At 50.2% G+C, this 18,276-nt stretch overlaps 2 long non-coding RNA genes across 4 annotated transcripts in view; one reads left to right on the top strand and one right to left on the bottom strand.

Annotated features, from left to right (window-relative positions):
• LOC144768011 (uncharacterized) overlaps positions 1–7,121 on the top strand; it is a 13,836-nt gene extending 6,715 nt beyond the window's left edge. The window contains exons 3-4 of the long non-coding RNA XR_013598413.1: positions 1,679–1,852; positions 6,499–7,121. This is a non-coding gene — a long non-coding RNA (uncharacterized LOC144768011). The remainder of the gene's footprint in view (positions 1–1,678; positions 1,853–6,498) is intronic.
• Positions 1–18,276, bottom strand: part of LOC144768016 (uncharacterized) — a 463,846-nt gene that overhangs the window by 419,836 nt on the left and 25,734 nt on the right. The window lies entirely within an intron of this gene.

The following is an 18,276-nucleotide window of genomic DNA, read 5'->3' as shown; positions in this document are numbered from 1 at the left end:
GCCCTGGACCTGAGCACCCGCCACTCAGCCCTGGACCTGAGCACCCGCCACTCAGCCCTGGACCTGAGCACCCGCCACTCAGCCCTGGACCTGAGCACCCGCCACTCAGCCCTGGACCTGAGCACCCGCCACTCAGCCCTGGACCTGAGCACCCGCCACTCAGCCCTGGACCTGAGCACCCGCCACTCAGCCCTGGACCTGAGCACCCGCCACTCAGCCCTGGACCTGAGCACCCGCCACTCAGCCCTGGACCTGAGCACCCGCCACTCAGCCCTGGACCTGAGCACCCGCCACTCAGCCCTGGACCTGAGCACCCGCCACTCAGCCCTGGACCTGAGCACCCGCCACTCAGCCCTGGACCTGAGCACCCGCCACTCAGCCCTGGACCAGAGCACCCGCCACTCAGCCCTGGACCTGAGCACCCGCCACTCAGCCCTGGACCTGAGCACCCGCCACTCAGCCCTGGACCTGAGCACCCGCCACTCAGCCCTGGACCTGAGCACCCGCCACTCAGCCCTGGACCTGAGCACCCGCCACTCAGCCCTGGACCTGAGCACCCGCCACTCAGCCCTGGACCTGAGCACCCGCCACTCAGCCCTGGACCTGAGCACCCGCCACTCAGCCCTGGACCTGAGCACCCGCCACTCAGCCCTGGACCTGAGCACCCGCCACTCAGCCCTTGACCTGAGCACCCGCCACTCACCCCTGGACCAGAGTACCCCCACTCACCCCTAGATCTGAGCACCCGCCACGCACCCCTGAACCAGAGCACCCGCCACGCACCCCTGGCCAGAGCACCCGCCACTCACCCCTGGATCTGAGCACACGCCACTCATCCGTGGACCAGAGCACCCCCCAGTTGAAAATTAACTTGGGTGAATCTGAAGGAGCTACATTTTAAGGTGTATTTCAGAGTGCAAAGTCTGTTACGATGAGACCCAGGGGCTTATTAGGTCTGTGGTGCATTGAACCTAGGGGGCAAGTCAGAAGTGCTCACTATATCCTAGTTGGCTATTATTACTAAACCTTAGGCTTCCATTAGAGTCTAATGGGCCCCTTTCACTTGGACGCAACGTGTTGCTTGTATCTGATTTAGGATATTACATAAAATGTGACAATCGTGGCAGATCAGCTCTTACCTGTGCCCTCAGCTCTTACCTGTGCCCTCAGCTCTTACCTGTGCCCTCAGCTCTTACCTGTGCCCTCAGCTCTTACACCTGTGCCCTCAGCTCTTACACCTGTGCCCTCAGCTCTTACACCTGTGCCCTCAGCTCTTACACCTGTGCCCTCAGCTCTTACACCTGTGCCCTCAGCTCTTACACCTGTGCCCTCAGCTCTTACCCCTGTGCCCTCAGCTCTTACCCCTGTGCCCTCAGCTCTTACCCCTGTGCCCTCAGCTCTTACCCCTCAGCTCTTACCCCTCTGCCCTCAGCTCTTACCCTGTGCCACACATTGAATTGGAGATCTCTGCCTCGTTCACAGTTGATAGATGGACCATATCAGTAATATTCATTGGCAGTCTGGGATGGGACAAAAACCTGACTGGAGGTGGTAGGGGGGTTTTGGGGAACTTGGACGATCACATTGTTTAAAGTTTGTCACTGTTAATGTGTACTCGCCAGCCTGGCACGCTGCTGCAGCCGGTGACTGCTCCTCTGAACTCTTCTCTCTTTCCCAGAGCTTAACACCAAGATGATTGGCTTTGACGAGTTCTTGCCCATGCTGCAGACAATTGCGAAGAACAAGGACTAGGGTACCTACGATGACTTTGTGGAGGGGCTGAGGGTCTTCGACAAAGAAGCCAATGGCTCTGTGATGGGCGCTGAGTTGCGACATGTACTAGTCACTCTGGGTAAGAGGCCATTTTGGCACAGTACTATTTTCAAGGCAGAGTATAATTGACTGCTGAACTCCCCAGCCCCCCTGCAGTGTTCAGGGCCCCCCTTTCTGATTCCGAGCTTAGATTTCTACCCGCGTCTGGATATTACAGTTAATGTGCCCTGTTTCAGCCTAACAAAGTGTCCTATCAATCTCATTTAACTGTACATTCTTTTGGGGCGAGGGAGGACGGGGACACGGTTGGGTTACAAGTGGTTTTTGGATTGCCCCATCTACAGGCTAGAGCTTTGACTGACTAATAGTTAGTCTTGGTGAGCCATGTCCTGGAAATTGGTGGCCTCCTTGTCTTGTGGGTAGCGGCCACTTCAGAACATCTGCTCTGTCTGGTTTTACCCTGGTGGCTGGCTAGTCTCATCAGCCAGTGCTGCTTCTGTGGCGGAAGTGTATTTGGTGGGTAAGTGCTGGGTCTGAAGCTGTGCGTGCTGCTGCATTCTGGGCAGTTAATCTGGAAGGTGTTTGATCGAAGCCTGTGTGCATTTTTGTCCTTTCCATTGTGCAGGTGAGAAGATGTGTGTGTGGCTGTGTCTGTGTGTGTGGCTGTGTCTGTGTGTGTGGCTGTGTCTGTGTGTGTGGCTGTGTCTGTGTGTGTGGCTGTGTCTGTGTGTGTGGCTGTGTCTGTGTGTGTGGCTGTGTCTGTGTGTGTGGCTGTGTCTGTGTGTGTGGCTGTGTCTGTGTGTGGCTGTGGCTGTGTCTGTGTGTGGCTGTGGCTGTGTCTGTGTGTGGCTGTGGCTGTGTCTGTGTGTGGCTGTGGCTGTGTCTGTGTGTGGCTGTGGCTGTGTCTGTGTGTGTGGCTGTGTCTGTGTGTGTGGCTGTGTCTGTGTGTGTGGCTGTGGCTGTGTCTGTGTGTGTGGCTGTGTCTGTGTGTGTGGCTGTGTCTGTGTGTGTGTGTGTGTGTGGCTGTGTGTGTGGCTGTGTGTGTGGCTGTGTGTGTGTGTGGCTGTGTGTGTGTGTGTGTGGCTGTGTGTGTGTGTGGCTGTGTGTGTGTGTGGCTGTGTGTGTGTGTGGCTGTGTGTGTGTGTGGCTGTGTGTGTGTGTGGCTGTGTGTGTGTGTGGCTGTGTGTGTGTGTGGCTGTGTGTGTGTGTGGCTGTGTGTGTGTGTGGCTGTGTGTGTGTGTGGCTGTGTGTGTGTGTGGCTGTGTGTGTGTGTGGCTGTGTGTGTGTGTGGCTGTGTGTGTGTGTGTGTGGCTGTGTGTGTGTGTGTGTGGCTGTGTGTGTGTCTGTGTCTGTGTGTGTGTGGCTGTGTCTGTGTGTGTGTGGCTGTGTCTGTGTGTGTGTGGCTGTGTCTGTGTGTGTGTGGCTGTGTCTGTGTGTGTGTGGCTGTGTCTGTGTGTGTGTGGCTGTCTCTGTGTGTATGTGGCTGTGTCTGTGTGTGTGTGTGTGGCTGTGTCTGTGTGTGTGTGGCTGTGTCTGTGTGTGTGTGGCTGTGTCTGTGTGTGTGGCTGTGTCTGTGTGTGTGTGTGTGTGTGGCTGTGTCTGTGTGTGTGTGTGGCTGTGGCTGTGTCTGTGTGCGCGGCTGTGTCTGTGTGGGGCGCTCTGTCTGTGTGGGGCGCTCTGTCTGTGTGGGGCGCTCTGTCTGTGTGGGGCGCTCTGTCTGTGTGGGGCGCTCTGTCTGTGTGAGAGTGGCTCTATATGAATGTCAGTGCAATCCATCACGTCATTAACAATTACAGACCTTCACATCGCCAACACCTTGGCATTGGTTTGATAGTTGAAATAATTGGGCAGTGTGGTGGTTATAATATTAATTATGGGTATCTCAAAATAAAGGCTTTGTCAATGTGAAGGGCATGTCTTTGGAATTGGATGGCCTCTTCTCCCTATTTCATTTTTTTCCAAATCCTTCGGCTCTCTCATTGACCAATCTGTGTCCTTCAAAGGGCATGTCCAGAAAAGAGCACAGACTTCTGAGTCCCAGCTTACATTAAAGCACATTATAAAGCTTGCCCTTCATCTTAAACATTTGTGGTTCACGTTCCAGGAACTTGTCTTATCATTTGCCCAATGAGGCCCCACACTACTCTCCCACAGTTCTCATTAACACCTGTCAAAGTTTCTCTTACGCGGTCGCTTTTCTAATCGCCAACAACAGACAATGTGAGCTTGTTTGCCCTTCTTTGAAATAATTACATGAGTTCCCTCTCCATTTCATAATCCACCTCGAAGTGTGTTGTGTGAGCTACAAGGCACTTCTCTTGAGTAAACCTGAATACATTGCCTCTAAACATGGCTGGTGGACCAAACACTGCTGGCAGTTCATCTCTGGCTATGTTCTGTTATCTGCCGACATTCCATTAAATTCAGAGGCTGCTGTTTCATGATACTTTGATTTGCATCTCTGCACCACCACTGCCATGCACACACACACCACCACTGCCATGCACACACGGACACCAAAAAAGAATTTATGCAAAACATTGTCCTTTACAATGCCAGTAACTCAAACTTAAATGCTGCGAGACCTATTGCATTGCAAATGCTTATTTTATATAGCTTTGCTTTTGAAGCAATTGCACCTCCTTGTCTTTATCTTACGATGTTTACAGCTAAAGCACGAGTGCGTCAAAGGTCTCGCATTTGAGAGACTTTGATCTATTTGCATTGTAAATGACAATGTTTTTTTATTTGTCTTCAGAAAATCTACCAGAGGTTTTTCAAACCATTCAATCAGACTCGGTGTAACCCGTTGCCTTGCAGTCTGCCTTGGAGTCCTGCTCGCCTTGTCTCTTGGCTGTGCTCTTTTCCCTTGAGGGTTTCAGGTCACGGCCTGCTTGGTGGGGTTTGATTGCTTGCTTGTGGAGGGAGCGAGATTGCGGGTCATTCCCTAATAAGAGTCCCTGGTGTTTTTTAAACGCTTATCTGGCACACCCTGGTGGCAGAGTAGTTTCTAAAGGGTTTCTGTCCACATTGAAGGCCTTCTCTTCTAGGTTCCAACCAAGTTATTGTAGTTGAACTAGCAGTATGTGTATAAATTAACGTTTATTTATCTAAAAAAAATTCCAGGCTTACAAGGAACAAATAAAAAGGGAGAGCGTACTCATTGCTACAAGTATCCTAAACAACCCAACAGTCAAGTCCTGGTGCGTTTTCAGCTTGCCCTCGTGGGTGACTGGGATACCGAGTCCTGAGAGAGAGATACCAGCCCTCCAGCATTCTAAATCCCAAGTACTGAACTGACTAAAACCGTATAGAGAATTCTTGAGTCAGATTCTTGGCAAAACAAACTTAACTTAAACTGCTACTTACTTACTCCCTCCCACGTATTAGGCTTAGGTCAGGTACACCGGGGTAGGTGTAGTTAGAAGCACCATTGACGATTAGTCAATGTATATATGTATGTATATCTTTTATCCATTTTAAAGTATCATATGGCTAAGAAACCATATCAATGCTTTTACAGTATTATTTTATAATCCTGCTTTTACTATATGCATTCTACTTAACCCTAAGTATTGCAATTGTAGCGATTCATTTCTCTTGTATGAGAAAAGAGACTGATCAATAAATAACACCTTTTATTGAAAACGCCCGTCTCTTTTTTTCTCTACAATCTGGTGAAACTAAGAATGCACGTATTGACTGAGTAAAATAGCTGTCTTTTGTTTTCACACGACTCTAGAGATGTACTCTTGATCAGGGAGAGCAAAGTTGTCATGTTCTATGGTTGTCAGAAACTAAATCCCTTCTTGTCTATCCAGGGAGGTTAAAATCCTCCTCGCCTATTCGAGAAAGTTTCTAGTGAACTCTGAGCTAGCTGGCACACAAAATTTAAGTCTAATATAGTCCGTAGAAGACCTAGTTACCCTCTGTCCTACGTCTATACTATTGAAGATATTATTCCAATGCTCAGAGCCTATTGGGAATATAGGAACTACACTACACCCCACTGACCCCACTGGTGCGGCCCTCAGGCACAAACCACAGTGTAAATTTGGCCCCTGAGAGAACGTTTGTGAGTACCCATGACCTATGCTGTGCTTCCAAGCGCTGAGATACCCCCCTGGGGGTGATTCAAGCGCTATACACATTAAATAAAATCATTAATTAAATTAAACAGGTACACATGCTGCAAACGGATAAGTTAGTTACTATCAACAATTAGCTTGCAGCCTGTAATGCTGTGGATGCACTTGCACCCTTCCTGCCACCAGGGCTCACACTGCATATTGAATGTTCAGATCTGTGTACTCCTTCCTCAGCTTTGCAAATAACACTTCTTCCGTACTGAGTTTCACCCAAAAAATTGTAGTTTCGCAGGAAATGAATTTCTTGGAAATGTGATGCCCACCCTCAATATTCCAGTCATCGCCCCCTCTGTACAAGGACTCCTCGGAGCTCATGGGCGTTCATAGACCTGGCATGGATTTTTCCATCCTATGGTCTGTCTGGACATACTCTAAAATTTAGAAGTCCTGCATATGTTCTCCCCGTTGTAAGATGCCTTTTCTAATAATATATTCTTTCTGCTTTTTTGTGATCTGAAATCTGATTTCTTTACTTGCACTGTACACAAGACTTTTGCTGTTACTTTTGTAATAGTTGGTGTGCATTTGTTCTTGAGAATTTTGCTAAAGATGGTTTAAAACTTGTGTTTACTTTTAGGGTGAGAATCCCTTTGAAATCGTTGAACAAACGGGAGAATCGGTAGTTGAGGAAACAACTGATGCGAATGATGAAGACAATGACCAAAACGAAAAGGAGGACATTGATGGTGAAAACGATGAAAATGAGGAGCAGATAATGTGGAGGCAGAAAGTGCAGATGCGGATGATGCTGCTGACCCAAATGATTACTCTGGGGACTTAACAACCACTGATGAAAAGTAGTTGAGAAACTGCCCTGAAAGACCAAACACTTTAGCACACTGCATTGGTGGACTTTAAGAACAATTTTCCGCAAAGTTGAGCAGTTCGTTCACCCTGCATGCATTCCACTTCTGTTTTAATTGCCTATGGGCAAACCGGTTTTAAGTTTAGTTTTTTTATTAAACTAAAGCTTGTATTAAGCACAGCAAATGCGTCAGTATTCTTCCAGTGTAAATTGATTTGTTCATGGTTACGTTTTGAGGAAATTTGAGCAGTTTGGGTTCTAAACATTCCAATGTGATTTTTTTTTCTCAGTTTTTAGCGCCCAATGTAGTGTTGTATATAATTCAAGCTGTTGTAGCAAAGAAACCCTGATTATGTCCTGCAGTAATAAAGGCTTACAACAAGATTATACACTTATTTTGCACCTCTCCTATATGGTACTGTCTACCTCAAAGAACGGGTACACTCAAGGTGGTGTATAATGTGTTTTATGCCCGGAGGTAGCGCCCCAGGGGGGAGCACTTGCCTGTTTAATGCTGATCAAAGGCTCTTTGCTGAGGTGTGAGATTGGAGAGGGGGGCCGAGGGTATTCTGGGTGACGAGGTGTTACTGTAAGGCCTGGTAGCCTCTGGATAATGAGCAGAGGTGGGGATGGCAAGAAATATCCGCTCTGCCTATGGGGGCCTTGTGACACCAGCTGGGTGATTCACCCACCGAGGTGTTCCTTTCTTGCTTTAAAGCGTTCGATTTGTCTTGTGTTTTTTCTGCACTTTTATTTAGCGCGAACCCTATCGGAAGGTATTGCAGCGCTTTAAATGAACACTAGTTACATCACACAAGGTCACTTTTTAAACCAGATAAACAAGCATTTTCGGAAATTATGTAGAATATTCCTTTTGTGGAGTGCTGCAGTCGGGCCGGAGCTGAATTTTAATCGGGGGGGGGGACTGCAGTGATGGACTGCAGTGTGTCTGCTGTTATACCAATGGCATAAATCACGCCAAGCCAGACTCTGTACCCACAGGCACCAGCTCCCGACTGTCAGGGTGGTCGGGAGGCAGCTGGAAAGGTCTGAGGTACCAGGGAGAGGGGGCTGGACACAGACAGGGACGGAGGAACAAAGGAAGCAAGAAAGAGCGGGAAAGACTAGGAAGGAAAGGAGAGGAGGAAGAAAATAATATGATAAGGAAGAAGGAGGAGGGGCGAAGAGAGGGATAAACGGAGGAGGGGGTTATGAGGGAGGAGAACAGAAGTGGATTGACAGAATACAGACTACGGAAATAAAGCGCGAAAACGAAGGAAGCAGTTGAGGCAGGCATGCAGGGTGGAAGGAGTAGAGGGGAAAGATCAACAGGATAGAAAGAAGAGAATGGAAGGAATAAAGCTGGAAAGCTGCACATTGGGGACACAAGAAATAATGAGCAGAAGTAGAGACAGAGAAAAGCAGAAGCACAGAGAAAGAGACTGAAGAGGATGGGGCAATGTTGGAAAGAACGAGGAATGAGGTAAGAAAGAGAAAACCGGAGCGAGAACAAGGAAGGTTGAATGAAGAAGAGGAAATCAAATAAGGAAGGCAGTAATAAAGAAGATATGAGAATACAGGTGATGAAGTTGTAGAAAATATGGAGGAAGGGGAAGAAAGGAGAAAGTACACCAAAGCATGTAAGAAAATAAAAGATGCATCGAAGATGAAGAATGGGAGACGGAGATTGACAAAGAGGAATACATGAAGGAGGAGACTGAGGGAAGGTGATAGAAATGGGAGGAAAGTGAACAAGTCAGTGTAAAGTGGTAGGTGGAATGAAGCATGGGCCGCAAAGAACACCAAATAAAAAGCGAGAAAAACTAGCTCTGGCATTGCGCGGAGTGGGGCGGGGGAGCGGCTTCCTTTCAAGTCTGATGCCGAGGCATGGTGTGGGATGTGGCTGGTGATGTGCACGCGCCTGGCTCACATGAACTGAATTGAATCTGCAGTTTGGGGAGACTTTTCGGAACAACTACACAAACACAATTAGGAGGGGACCCAAGGGAAAGTTTAACGACCGAGCTCTGGATACATTCCCTACAGTATACTCATAACAACAAAGGTACCAGAGGGTCAAATAGTGGCAAGTGTACTCGGACTGGGACTAGATACTGATACCAGCAGCTACACCCTGACTCTTATAAAACTAGTAAGATAAGCCAAACCTGTGGATGGTCTTGAACACCCATCAGTCACCACTCGGAACCGCCCGTCATCATTTGGGGTTCCGTGAGAGACCCCCACACACACACACACCAAGATGTCTTATCACAAACAGGAATGGGCCGAGCAGATGACCATTGGTCCCTCCCCAGTCGGCACAGATGCCGGTTTGAAGTACCGACTGAAAGAGCGGTGCTTCACTTTTGCCCTGAGCCGCTGCCAGGTGGGGTGAGGTCTTCACACCTTACAATTCGGTGAATAACTGAAATTGTAAGAGGAGACGGGACATTGCACCTAGGAGTTCCAGGTGATATTTGTGCCAGTCTGTCTATTGATTCACTATTTGTTTATTTATTTCACAATTTGATTACACGTTTTGGTATTCATTTGCTGCAGTAGCCATAGTCGTCAAATAGGTCCTGAAGAAAGCAAGGCATAATGGCCGTGAATTGCTGAAACATGTTGACCACGTTCCACCATTAGACAGTGTATATCTTTACCTGTCTTGACTATTTTTAATGTTGGAAGAGGAAGCATTATCCGAATAAATTTGTTCTTCACTTCCCAATCCAATTTTTTTTTTTTCACAACCGATTTTATTAAGGAATTCAAGCAAGGCAATCAATGTGGCACCCCACAATCAGGAGAAACCACCAAGCATTTGGATACATTACATCTAGCAGGATCGAAGGTCGAAATGAAATCATCACAAATCTTATTTATTTGAAACAACCCCCCACCCCATCCCATCCCAACTCCCCACCACCCTCAACTAATTCCACCCCGCAGTCCCACCCTAACCCTGTGCACGTGTAAAAAGGGGGAAACAGCGTTGTGTGAGTATAGTGTATCCGCCAAGGCGCAAGACACAGGCCCATGCAATGGGGGAGCTTAGGGCTCCTCTTCGGGGTCGATCGGGGGGTCCAGTGGCAAGTCCCTGTAATCGGCCCATCTTTTCCATATCTTAAAGTGCTTGCGAGGGCACCCTCGCGCTTCAAAGATCGGGCGCTCCAGACCCATACAGAAGTCTAGTCCCGCTTTCCATACACACAAAGGAGGTGCCCGTTCGTCTTTCCATGGTCTCTTGGCTAGGTCTCTTTTGGCTAATACAAGTCCCAACAGCAATAGATGGCGCTTATAGCAATTCCCCCCCATTCCTGCAAGAATATGGAGCAATCCCAGCCGGTGGGTGCGGGGTAGATCCCAGTGTAGTACCTCAGACAGGCAATTCCACACACCTCTCCAAAAGCCAGCTATCCCAGGACACAGCCACACCGTATGAAGCAGCGAGCCCATCTCCATCCCACAACGCAGGCATTCCGACGATTCAATCAGTCCCGCCTTCCAGAGGCGTTCACGGGTAAAATAAGCCCTGTGGAGAATTTTAAATTGAATAAACCTGAGCCTCATTGCGATGGCAGTGTCTCGTGGGGATTCCAGGGCCTCTCGCCAATCATCCTCGTCCATGGGACCAACATCTGCCTCCCAGGCCGTCCGCAGGGGAAGTAAATCAGAAGCGCAATGAGTGACCACCGTTTGGTATATCCGGGATACTTTTTTGTCACCGAGATCACCCATGAACAACTTCGCCTCAATAGGGCTGAATTCGGGGAGCGAGTCAAGATCGGCAATGTATGGTGTTAGCGCATGCCGGAGCTGTAAATACCGGAAGAATTGGGACCGTGGCATGTGGAACTCCGCACTGAGGTCCTGGAACGATTTAAGAGCACTGCCAGTCATTTAGGATGAGCAGGTGAGCTGCTTGGTAGTAGGACAGGAGGTCCGAGGTGGCGAGGCCCCCACAGTACGTAGATAAAAAGCACGTACGTAGCGCCACCCGGGCAGAACCCCCAGCCCATAGGAACCGCCCCAAGACCGAATTCACCTGCCGAAACCATGAGGTCGGGACCGGATGGGGATAATTTTGCAGTTGATACAGAAGGCGTGGAAGCGCTACCATCTTAAAGATGGCGGATCGGCCAAAGATATTAAGGGGCATTCGGGACCAAGTTTTCACGTCGGCTTGCACCCGCTCCCAGACCGGAAGTACAGAACGTTCCCACGTGAGGGTCGCAGATTCCGACAGGAACACTCCCAGGTATTGCAAGCCAGTGGTCGCCACCTGCAGGTCCAATGTCCAAGGGTCCGACACTGTGCCACCTCCAAGGACCCACAGGGTAGATTTACCCATGTTCAAATATAGGCCGAGACCTCTCCAAAGACCCGCATAATTTCCAACACTCGCGGCCCGGAGCGTCGCAGGTCCGTAAGGAAGAAGAGAACGTCATCAGCGTATAACGCGATCCTATCAGAGAGGCCCCAGGGCCACACAAAGCCACGCATCTGCGCGTCCATACGGACCCAGGCGGCCAACGGCTCCATAGCAAGGGCAAAGAGGTACGGGGATAAAGGGCATCCCTGCCGGGTCCCCCGGCCAATGTGGAAGGTCTCTGACACCGCCCCGGCAACACGCACAGTAGCTGTGATGTCCGTATAGAGCAGCTTAATATATGATAGAAATACGGGGCCCAGGTTAAGACGGGGCAGGAGCGCGAACAGAAACGTCCAGCTCACCAAGTCAAACGCTTTGTTAATATCAGCAAGCAACAAGGCCGCCTGCTCACCTGTGGCCCCCATGGCATCAATCGCAGCCCACGCGTGCCGAATATTATGGCGTGTAGCCCTACCGGGCATAAAGCCCGATTGATCGGGGTGTACCAGTTCCGTGATATACGGAAGCAACCGATTAGCCAGGGCCTTGGCCAGTATTTTGGCTTCTATGTTAAGCAGCGAGATAGGGCGATAAGAGTCGTGCCTATCAGGGGGCCTACCCGGTTTCTGGAAAACCACAAAAGCCTACCCTGCGCCGCTTCAAGCGCACGCCGAAAGTGGGGCCCTAGTTGCGTGTGGAACTTTTTATAGAATTCACAAGGGTAACCGCTCGGTCCGGGGGCTTTGCCCGCGTTAAGCTGTCCCAGAGCATCTCCCAGTTCTTCCGCTGTGAGAGGAGCATCCAGATAATGATGGGCGGTCATAGGGCTTACCACACCGTGTTGAGGACTGTATACCTGGGGCCCTGGTGACCGACACTGGGACGGAAAAATCCCGATTGGCACCGAGTACATTCTGGAGCGAATGCTCCTTTAATGTACGTTTGATCCTCCTTGTAACTCACCCAGCCTTGTAAGGGTGTCCGAATGTAATATTGTAGTGCCAAGCACCAATCACGCCCGTGTAAGGGTGTCAGAATGTAATATTGTAGTGCAAGGCACCAATCACGGAGGAGTAAGAGGGGGAGCCAACCCTTTGCACACCAGAAGTGAAATTAAAAATATAACCGGCTCCTGAGCTGAGCTGTAGTCCAAATCATTGCAGCCCACAAAGGCGTAAGAGCCATGTCTAGTTATAAGGAGCGTGTGCGCACTCCGAGGGCCCTCTTGTTGTTACAGCCGGTAAGGCGTAAGTCAAAAAATTGCTCCGTCTGACCTTGAGGCATTAAGAGCCTAGGAGCAATTTGGGAACACAAGCGAAGGGCGTAATCCAAACTGGTATAAGTGGAACCTGATTGGGTTACTCCCCCCGGCTCGTAATCGGCTCTAATCCGCACTCAGCCACTTGGCAAGGCCTGTAGCGGATAAGCGCGAAACTGCGCCATGATAGGAAGTAGTCCCCGACGTACCCATGGAAGTACATTGTGAAGGTACTAGTTTGGGACAATATATAGTACCTACCTGCACTGAATACGGAACCCTTGGCATTAGTAAGATACCTTACCACCACCGACAGTGGCGTAGTAGTAACGCTGGAACCCCAGAGCGGGGCCAAGCTCTCCCAGCCCCGTCTGGATTTAGCGTCCAGTTGGGCCAACGTATGTAGAGTCAATCTATAAAATGAGAGCACGCCATCTCCACACCAACGTGAGCGTCTTAAGGCTGCGTGACCGGAAGTGTTAACCATTTCGTGTTATGACACAAAGACATCGTCTAGGCAGTTGAGGCATGAAGCTTATATGCAAATTGCACAGGCATTGCAACTAGAAGCGCACATTGGTAAAACCCCACCGGTCAAGGAACATTTCAAGTATCCCGCCCGTGGGCGAAAACAATTCCTGGCGGGAACACTTAGTAAGCGTGAGAAACCAAGGGACAGTAAATAATACAGAAAAGCTGCAAGATCCCTTCTATAACAGGTGGAAGTACATATGAACACATATAACAGAGATCCGTCAGGCCTTTATTGTAAAAGGGGTGTAAACGGGTATAAAAACTAAGTCTAATAAGGCCACCCGCGTTGCGGATAGACCGCCGTATTTTGATCTTAATTTGATTTTGATTTTGACTTAAGACTGACTCCTGTGGTGGCGCAGTCTAGTTTATGCACGTCACGTACCGACGTGACGTACAGGCGCCGGGATTAGCGTGAAAGCCGAGAGCGGTGCACCATCGGCTCGGTGCTCTTTAGAGGTTATAAATTAAATAAACCTGACGCAAATCCTCTACACTTGCAGTGTCTTCATTTATGGTAACCACTACGTTACAATGGCGACGAGGGTGGGATGTTAGATCCACCCACCACGAGGAACGACACGAGCAGGAGCCACCGAGGGAACCAACAACCACACCGGTGTACAGAAGACACGTGGCAGAGGAGCAGGACCACAGCGCTGAAAGGTCAAGAGAGCTGGAGGTCGGGGCGAGACTAGCCAGAATCAAACACACAGGTACCAGCCCTAAAGAGCGTGGCAGAGCCCAGGATCGCCCAGAAAGGCAGAACAAACCTACCGAAGGGACAGGGCACTACCCAGAAGCCCACAAGATAGCGCGCCAAACCAAGCAAGCCCAAGGCAAAGCGCGCCAAACCAAACAGCAACCGGCGAGACAGAGAGACAGCGCTGGATCCCCCACCGAAGAGCGAGGGGGCGGACGCAAGTAGTCCCCAGTCTCACACAAGCAAGGAAGAGCAAGACAACACACCAGGCAGTCCCAGGAACCAAGGGAGCACGCCCTCCGCGATCAAGAGTGAGAAGATGAGTGCGCAGGCGGGATACGCGATGGCGCCAGTACAATTTCTACCCAGGCCAGGGGAACCACTAATGAAGTGGGAGGACTGGAGAGAATACATAGACAATTTTATAGAAGTATTGGAAGACGAGAGCGAGGAGGTGTTCAATCCTAAAAGAAAAAAACGTATCCTATTACTCAACCTAGGCCCAGAAGGTCTGAGAATATACAAGAGCCTGGTGCCAAAGGAAAGAGGAAGCACGGACGACAACGTGCATGCCAATGCCATCGATGACCTAAATGAACACTACAGACCGGCGGTGTGTGTGTCGGTAGACAGATTTAATTTCCAGCAGAGGAAACAACGTCCAGGCGAGACAGGGGAGGAATATGTTGCAGCCCTGAAGAGACTGGCGTCCACGTGCAAGTACGATAATTGGGAAGAAGAGTTCATCAAGGACCAGGTGGTGATGCACACCACGAGCACAGCAGTGCAGGACAAGCTGTGGGCCAGCGGAGACACCACCCTGAAGGAAGTGATGGTGATTGTCAAAAGAGCAGAACTGGCGCGCAGGTGTGCGGAAGCAACGAGGAAGGAGACGGCACCCACCGCCATGGTGAACAGAGTAGACGATGAGGAACCGCGCCGGGACCACAAGTACAAGGGGTCGGCGGCGAAGGGACCCAACAGATGGCAAGGCAACCCAGGCCCTCCGGGTAAAGAAGCGGGAAGCAACAAGAAGTCATGCTACCGGTGCGGGAGCTGGTCCCACGAGGCGCACGACAGGAAGTGCCCAGCATTACGCGCAAAATGTATGTACTGCGGGATAGTGGGCCACTATGAGAAGGTGTGTCGGAGAAAGGCCGCGAAGAGCGTGGTGAAATACATCGGACAGGACAGTGAAGAACAAGAAGAGGGCACGGAGGAAGATGTCGTCACAGTCATTTATATCGAGGATCAAGTACTAGGCGTAGATGGTCAAGTACCGAGTGTTGACGGCAAGAGAACAATGAAACCCGTCCTGGAGATGTCGATTGGAGGAATACCGATAAACGTGGTGGCTGACACGGGTTCACCTTACACCATCATTCAGAGAGCAGTATGGGAGGAGAGCTTTGCACCACACCTAGGCCCAGAACTGGAAAAGCTGGACATCCGACCAGTGACGTACAATGGGGACCGAATACCCATGGCTGGGTTCAGACCATTACATTTCGAGTTCAGAGGCCGATCTGCGTTCTGCAAACTCTACATATCAGAGAGAGGACCCTCGGTCCTAGGATGGCTTGACCAAGGCGACCTGGGCATCAAGTTGGATCCAGGGGGCAAAGAACAGATACTACTCACGGAACCGGGAACATGGGCGGACCTGGACAAATGGAAAAGTGAGTACCCTAAGGTTTTCGGAGGCACAGTTGGAAGGATGGAGAAGTTCGCGCACAAGATAATCCTGAAGGAAGATGCCATACCGGTCGCCCACAAGGTGAGGAATGTGCCATTGGCGGTGAGAGACGCAGTGCAAGAGGAACTACAGGATCTGGAGAGGAAAGGGATCATCGAACCCATCACATGCGCGGAGTGGCTCGCGCCCTTGGTAGTAGTGATGAAGCCAAGCGGGAAGGTCAGGTTGTGTGTCGACCTACGCGAACTGAACAAGAACATTGTGGTGGGGAAATTTCCCTTGCCCAGGATCAAGGAAATGCTGGCCAGCACAAGGGGGGTCAAATGGTACTCAACCATAGATTTGACCTCCGCCTACCACCAGATTTCCCTGCACCCGGAGAGCCGCAAACTAACCTCGTGTATCACCCCATTTGGGTGCTATCAGTTCCGCCGCATGCCGTTCGGGCTAGCATCAGCGGCTGCGGTGTTCCAAAAGCTGATGCACCAACTATTCAAAGACACAGATGGAGTCCAATACTTCCAGGACGACATCCTGGTAATGGGATGGGACAGACAGGATCATGACAACAAACTCGGAAAAGTACTAAAGATCCTTGAGGGTAAGGGCCTCACAGCTGAATGGACCAAGTGCCGGATAGGGATGGAGTCCGTGACGTACCTAGGACACGAGATAGAGGTGCGAGGGGTTACCCCGAAAGCAGACAACGTGAGAGCCATTTGCGAAGCACCACCGCCCTCCAACAAAGAAGAAGTCCGATCGTTCATTGGAATGGCGGAATATTATAGTAAGTTCGTGCAGCACTTCGCCTCCAAGACCCACCACATGAGGCAACTGACGAGAGACAACACAGAATTCTGCTGGACGGAGGAAGCGCAAGGCAAATTTGAAGTCATCAAGAGAGAGGTGGCAGGAGCAGTACCACTCCAAGGATATGACCCCTAAGGTAACACAGTGCTCACCACCGATGCCAGCGACAAGGGGCTGGTTGCCGTCCTGATGCAAGACCGAGGTCAGGGGAGAATGGAAACGCTCAGCTTCGCATCCCGCGCACTGAGTGAAACTGAAAAGAAGTACAGCGTAATTGAAAAAGAAATGCTAGCGGTCGTATGGGCCATGACCAGATTCAGGCAGTTTTTGTGGGGCACACGTTTCCTATTGAAAACAGATCATAAACCCTTACTGAAGGTACTAACGTCCAGCGGACACGCAAGTGCTACGCCCAGAATCTCAAAGATGACTCTCAAACTGCTAGAATTTAGATACGATGTCGAACACATCCCCGGCAGTAGGAACAGGGTGGCAGACTATCTGAGTAGAGCAGTGGCCATGGATCAGAGTGGAGAAGACCAAGCAGGGGCGGAAGAAATGGTGGCACTCACAGAAGACCAAGAGAAAACCATAGAACATCAGGAATGGAAGGAAGCATATGGAGAAGACCAGATCCTAGAAAAAGTAAAATCATACATCACGAAGGGATGGCCAGACAAAATACAAACCCGTGGGGACCTCAACCCATACTTCGAAGTCAGAGAAGAGTTGTCGATGGACGACCTAGGAGTGTTTGTATACAGAGGGGAGAAAGTCATCCCCCCGGCAGGAATCATCCCCAAACTATTGGACATTCTCCATGAAGGACACTTGGGGATAGGGAAATTGAAATTGAGAGCCAAGCAAAACTACTGGTGGCCAGGGATGGACGTAAAGGCTGAGAGGCATGTCAGGGACTGCTCACAGTGCCAAGGGGCGGATAAGACACTTAAACCACTACGCCCGGCTCTCGGCAAGTTCGATCCCCCTAGGAACCCATGGGAAGAGTTATCAGCGGATATTCTGGGCCCGATACTGGACATACACGGAGTCCAAAAGTATGTATGTGTTCTTATGGATAGGTACTCCAAGTGGCCTGAGCTGAAAATAGATGAGGCGATGGATGCGGAGACCATTATTAAGTTCCTGGCCGACACATTTGTGAGGGAAGGCATCCCTAAGTCCATCCTGAGCGACAATGGTCCCCAATTCAGGTCAGAGAAATGGAACAATTTCATGCAGAGAAATGGCATACTGGTCAAGCACACGTCAATATATCACCCCGCAGGAAACGGACTGGTGGAGAGATTTAATAGAGTGGTGACGGGGTCCGTTCAAGCAGCTATCTCCAACAACAAGGATTGGGAAAAGGAGATATGGCACTTGGTATGGGCGTACAGGATCACCCCTACAGGGACAGGGTACAGCCCCTTCCAGATATTAAGAGGCCGCGAACCATTCACTCAAGACAATAGAGTGTGGAAGGAAAAGACTATAGTGAGCGAATGGTCCCCTGCAGTGGTGCGAGCCAACTTGGAAAGGGCGCAAGCCATTTACTCAAAGCACTACAACAACCGGAAAAACGTGAAGGAGACAAGATTGGAAAAAGGAGAATGGGTGCGAGTAAAGTTGGCAACGCTGCAAAAGAAAGGAGACAGCAAGTATATCAAGCCTATGCAGGTCAAGGAAGTGATGGGCAGAGCAGCTCTGCTAAGTGACGGAAACGTGTGGTCACTGGACGGCATGGCAAGATGCAACAAAGTACTACGTTGGGACCAGGTTGGAGCAGACCTGGAAGACAAGGAGGAAGGAGCTGCAGAGCAAGAACATTCTGAGATGCATCCGGATGAGAAGAGCCGAGAGCAGCAGGAAGAGATACCCGGTGGTGCCAACCAAGCGTTGGCTAGTGAAGGTAACGTGAATAGAAGAGAAAATAGTGAGGCTGCATTTGGAAGTGGAAGGAGCGATGAAAGGACTCAGGAAGGAGGTACCCCATCCACCCCGGTGAGACTGACCCGGAGGGGGAGAGCGGTGGTCAAAACAGCCTGGTTCAGAGACTTTGACATGAACGGCGGACTGTGAGTTAACAGTTTCTGTATTGGGAAAAAGGGCGAGATATGTGGTGGTGCAGTCTAGTGTATGCACGTCACGTACCGACGTGACGTGCAGGC

This window comes from Lissotriton helveticus, chromosome 7 (assembly GCF_964261635.1).
Source record: "Lissotriton helveticus chromosome 7, aLisHel1.1, whole genome shotgun sequence".
Taxonomy (NCBI): Eukaryota; Metazoa; Chordata; class Amphibia; order Caudata; family Salamandridae; genus Lissotriton; species Lissotriton helveticus.
The sequence above is the reverse complement of the archived record's forward strand: the minus strand, read 5'-3'. Positions and strand labels throughout refer to the sequence as shown.